The 5,836-nt window shown below is 40.6% G+C and overlaps 1 pseudogene; it reads left to right on the top strand.

Moving 5' to 3' along the window:
- LOC111958077 (multiple C2 and transmembrane domain-containing protein 1-like) overlaps positions 1 to 5,836 on the top strand; it is a 215,076-nt pseudogene that overhangs the window by 141,840 nt on the left and 67,400 nt on the right.

The following is a 5,836-nucleotide window of genomic DNA, read 5'->3' as shown; positions in this document are numbered from 1 at the left end:
AGAGAGAGAGTCCGAGACCATGAGTGAGAGAGACAGTGAGAGGCAGATTTTTTCCATTCCACTCCATTTCACACCCACTCTCTCAATTAAATTAAATTTAAGGGGCTTTATTGGCATGGGAAACATATGTTAACATTGCCAAAGCAAGTGAGATAGATCATAAACAAATGTGAAATAAGCAATACAAAATTAGCATTACACTCAGAAAAGTTCCAAAATAATAAAGTCATTTCAAATGTCATATTATGTCTATATATAGTGATGTGCAAATAGTTCAAGTACAAAAGGGGAAATAAATAAACATAAATATAGGTTGTATTTACAATGGTGTTTGTTCTTCACTGGTTGCCCTTTTCTTGTGGCAGCAAGTCACAAATCTTGCTGCTGTGATGGCACACTGTGGTATTTCACCCAATAGATATGGGAGTTTATCAAAATTGGATTTGTTTTCGAATTCTTTGTGGGTCTGTGTAATATGAGGGAAATATGTGTCTCTAATATGGTCAAAGATTTGGCAGGAAGTTAGGAAGTGCACCTCAGTTTCCACCACAGCCCGTCTTCTCTTGAGAGCCAGGTCTGCTCACGGAGTCTGTACAAAGATTTCCTTAATTTTGGGTCAGTCACAGTGGTCAGTTATTCTGCCACAGTGGTCAGTTATTCTGCCACTGTGTACTCTCTGTTTAGGGCCAAATAGCATTCTAGTTTGCTCAATTTTTTTTGTTAATTCTTTCCAATGTGTCAAGTAATTCTCTTTTTGTTTTCTCATGATTTGGTTGGGTATAATTGTGTTGTTGTCCTGGGGCTCTGTGGGGTCTGTTTGTGTTTGTGAACAGAGCCCCAGGACCAGCTTGTTTAGGGGACTCTTCTCCAGGTTCATCTCTCTGTAGGTGATGGCTTTGTTATAGAAGGTTTGGGAATCGCTTAATTCTGCTCTGCATGCATTATTTGGTGTTTTACGTTGTACACAGAGGAGATTTTTGCAGAATTCTGCATGCAGAGTCTCAATTTGGTGTTTGTCCCATTTTGTGAATTCTTGGTTGGTGAGCGGACCCCAGACCTCACAACCATAAAGGGCAATGGGTTCTATAACTGATTCAAGTATTTTTAACCAGATCCTAATTGGTATGTCAAATTTTATGTTCCTTTTGATGGTATAGAAGCTGTCTCTGTCTCTGTCTCTGTCTCTGTCTCTGTCTCTGTCTCTGTCTCTCTGTCTCTCTCTCGTCCTCTGCTCTCGTTCTTCTCTGTGTGTGTCTCTCTCTCTCTCTCTCTCTCTCTCTCTCTCTCTCTCTCTCTCTCTCTCTCTCTCTCTCTCTCTCTCTCTCTCTCTGCTCTCTCTCGTTCTCTCTCTCTCTCTCTCTCATCCTCTCTCTCTCTCTCTCTCCTCCTCTCTCTCTCTTCATCTCATGTGTCAGGAAGTCTGTCCCATCGCTACTCTAATTGTCGCGTTTACATGGAGTGCCTCTACTCCAGCCCAGTAGAATAACTGAAAATAGCCTCTAAAACCAACAATCCCAGTTGATGAGGTGCTCATACCCGTGCGAGTACCGCCCGTACAGTTCCAGCCTTTCAGAGACACACAGGACCTTCCCAGTGAAGGAGGCATGCACATCATATATAAAAGGAACTTTGTTTATTCTCGGAGGATCAATCTTTGTAATGGTATTTGGTATACAGTAAAACATGCATTGAGCTGAGGCTTCAATATTACTATGTAACAGATTGTTAATGACATTTATCAACACTTTGCAAGGGTGCAAGCATGTGCTTGACTGAGGGTAGTCATAGGGATGTAGTGATAACAGTAAGGGATGTGCTGAGACTCTCAAACGCTGCAGTATAAAGCATGCTGCTTTCAACATCACTAAAAAAGAACTCAGATTTGCCTCCTGGAAGACAAGGGCATCACCTCAGTTCCACCGCTTTGCTTAGCTCAGTTTAACACGCTTATCTAACTGGTGCCTGAAATTAGTTTGAAGCTCTCGCCGTGAACCCAGCCACGATATGGAAAATGAACCCGGGGAGGAGCTCTGGTTGGCCATTTACCTGGACCGTCAAAGTAGCCCTCAAACCTGAGCGTGTAATTGGCTGAGACAGCCGCCTCTGGTGCTCTCCGTTAAGGTGAAAGTTCATCACCAGCGACAACCGCTCACCACCGCAGCCACATTGCCTGCATATTATTAAAGGAGAACACCGTTAGAGGGGGAATATTTTCTCCTCTTCAAAACATTTCAATCAATTTCAGTGATTGGATTTCAGTTAATTGTAGCTCATTCGAGAGTAGTATCTTTTATATTCTAGTGACCACACAAATAGCATGAACAACTGGGTGTTGATGCAGTAATTTAGGAAGATGTAATATATTGTTCAGAATTTAGAAAAGGAATCCCCAAAAACATAAAACAGGAGCACTTTATACTCAACACTCCCCAGTGTTTTCTGAATTGCACATGGAAATTCACTATATTCACAAAAACATCCGTTTTCGCCAACTACTCGATTATTTCATTTTAAATTGATTATATTAAATTAACAAAGTATAGAGCATGTTATGTTCTAAAAGGTGAACCCACTCTAATAACTGATAGGGAATTATTTTGTTTATAATGATGCTGCATGGTAGGAGTTGAGTGTCAATATTAACTTGAAGCGTACTGGCAGATCAATACGTGCCACAAATAGATGCGGGAGGCCACACCTACGGCTCCGCATTGATCACTGTGACATTTGTTTAGCTCTCCCACTAAATGTCCTGCCCTTGTCACAACATTCGAAGAAACTCACAGGAATCAATGGAGCCGTACCAAGCGCGCCGCCTCGACGGGGAATTGATGCCTGAACCCAAATTCAGCCTCGCCTTCAACCCCATTTGTTCTGTTATTAACTTAATTATTAAAAGCAAACCCGCGCACTCTTGAAGTCGTTTTATTTCGCGTTACGCTCTTGGGGAATTTGAATGGGATATGTTTCTCTCTCCCTGACCTAGCTTTCAAGAGTGATCTTCTTGAACAAACAGCAAAAGTGTTCCCAACAGTTCTGATAAAAGTATAGATCAAAGCTGGAATTAAGAGTTTGTCGGGGGGGGGGGTAGTCCTTTACAAAGAAACAGTGACATGTATTTCCGTACACAAACACAGAATATATAGGACATTGGTTGGGATTAGTACAGTATGCTACTCTCTGGAGAAGTGTCCAACCATTATGTCTCTATTTCATGGCTTTCAAATTGTGTGTTTTTTCTTTCAACTCCAAGACTTTCTGGAATCTTTCCTTTGATAGTGGAGAATTACATAAGACAAAACATTCTGCCAAATATGACTTTAGTTAATGGGGCTGATGATGTATTTACGGTACAGCTATCGTCTCCATGGTGCTCAATCAGGTGTAAGGACACGGACTATCCAGTAGCAGCTCACTTTGTTGAACCATCCCATCTCCTAACCAACCATCCCATCTCCTCCCTCAAATACACAGGCATCGAGCATGTTGCTCGACCAAGGAGAGGAGGTAACATGGAGATCCTACTTCTATAAAGGGAGACTTACTGGATATCCTATCTAAAAACATTGACCCACTAGTGGTCTGAATATGGACTTGGATCTCAGGCCCTTCTTATGAACAAATCTTTATTTTATGAACAAGTCTTATAAATGGATATATTCTTTCTACGGCTTGTTAGCGTACACCTAATATGTTCCCCCTGCTCGTTATACATTAAGGTTGAACCAAACGATTACACGTAGCAAATATGAAATGAAATGCAAAACAATTATGTGAAATTGAATTAAACAATAATGTATGTTGATGCTAATATGATGTACAATATTCAATTTCGTTTCTATATGATAACAATAGCGTAATACATTTAATATGCTATAAACTATTTTTTTTTATATATATATATAAACATTTTTTTAACAGTTTCACAAATTCATTTTAATTAACTTATCATTGTGACACACCCCTCACTATTGTCATTGGTTGCACTAATTGCACTGTGTGTCTACATAACCTGGTTCAAGTATTCATGACATCACCCTGAGGAAGGGGCACAGTAATGCCAAAACGTTGGTAAATACCCATTCAATTGCTGGGAGTTTATATATGGAGTTTATAAAATGACTTTCTTCATTTTGATAGTCTTTCTTAAACATTCTGCCGTCACATGATGTGGCTTAGTATACACTATAATGTATGTCCGAAATATCAGAACCAGTAATATAAGGGATGACACATTGCGTAGATAATGTGTAGATAACGTCAATCTTTCTGTGATAGTGAAATGACATCGGCGTGTTCCTCTTGCACTGTCTCGACGTCTCTCCACCTGTTTGGAGTAACTTCCACCGGAGATCACCCACTTCACCTCCAGTCACCAAGTCTGTCTCCCTAGCTCCTCTCCCCCCTCCCTGCCTCTTCTCAGTCCCATCCCTGTCAGACAAGATGTCCTCTCTCTCTCTCTCTCCGGTGCCCCAGGCAGAGATTCCGTAGTGCTTATCAGTGTCCGAGCGCTAGGATCCTTGTAGCAGGGCCGGTGATATAGTGTAGCATGGGGTAAAATAAATGTATCACATTATTACTCTAGGTTATAAATGGTGGCTGGAGCTGTCATGCGGTGAGGAGGGCGAGGAGGAGGAGGGTGGGGAAGAGCAGGAGGGCTATGTGGCTGGTAATTCTCTGATCAGCTCCTGGCTGTTTCCCCGCGCCTCTTTATCAGGTAGAAAGCTAGCGCTACTGCTAACCACCATCGCTGCTTCCTCCGTAGGCTCCGTAGGCCAGCCGACACTGGATTAGACAGGAGTAAACCAGACAGAGATAAAGCTAATACGGCTCCTCTTTTTATCGACATGTCTCTCTCCCTCCCTCTCTATCTCTCTCTCGTTCTGTCTCCCCCTCGCAGGCAAGAGTGACCCCTTCTGTGTGGTGGAGTTGAGTAATGATCGGCTACAGACACACACCGTCTACAAGAACCTCAACCCTGAGTGGAACAAGGTCTTCACCTTGTGAGTGCACTTCTGTACCCCATGTTGCCACAGACGTACCCACTCATGATCTCATACCGGGTGGTCTCTCTATTTCTCTTTCTCTGTTTTCATCGCTCTCCGACACATGCCGTTACTTGATACACACACACACAAATCAAATTCTGTTTGTTCTTAAATATACTGTCGTGTCAATTGTGTTACACCTCTACTTAATAAAATAAGAAAATAAATCTATGTTATTTTAAGTATTACAATACGTTATTAATACATTGACGGATAACCATATGCCCCAATTGTATTGTTATCATAACTTTAATACAAGTGATGATTATAACAAAACTATTATAGCTATTACATTTACAAAATACTTTTTAAAAACAGCCTCATTTATTTATTTTTATTCACATTCCCAGTTATCTCTGTCTCCAGTTAGGCCATGTATTTTCATTTGCCATAGGATGTTGTTAAAATGTAAGTGTTACAGTGTAAATGTTATGGTGGAATGCACATGACAATGCACATTTTTAATGATGAATTCTCACATTTCTGCAAATATCTCGATTTATCGTTGTGTGGATTAAGCACATTTTCTAAAACACCAAAAATCATTTTCTAAAATCAAACACTGTCATTTCCAATGTGTTTTCATTCAACTAGCCAAACATTGCACAGTGTATGCACTTAGCCTTTTGTAAATCATAAAAATATATTTAGATGAAAGAAGAAAAAATATCTACTTTATATTTCGTTTTGTCTTTTGTTTCCTTTTTTTAGGGGTAACAGATTTAAGGGGTAACAGGTACAAAAACAATTAAAGAGTTGCATCCAAAGATAACCCCAACCCATTCCCC

Source organism: Salvelinus sp. IW2-2015, linkage group LG33 (genome assembly GCF_002910315.2).
Source record: "Salvelinus sp. IW2-2015 linkage group LG33, ASM291031v2, whole genome shotgun sequence".
Classification (NCBI taxonomy): Eukaryota; Metazoa; Chordata; class Actinopteri; order Salmoniformes; family Salmonidae; genus Salvelinus; species Salvelinus sp. IW2-2015.
This window is presented reverse-complemented; position numbering and strand designations above follow the sequence as displayed.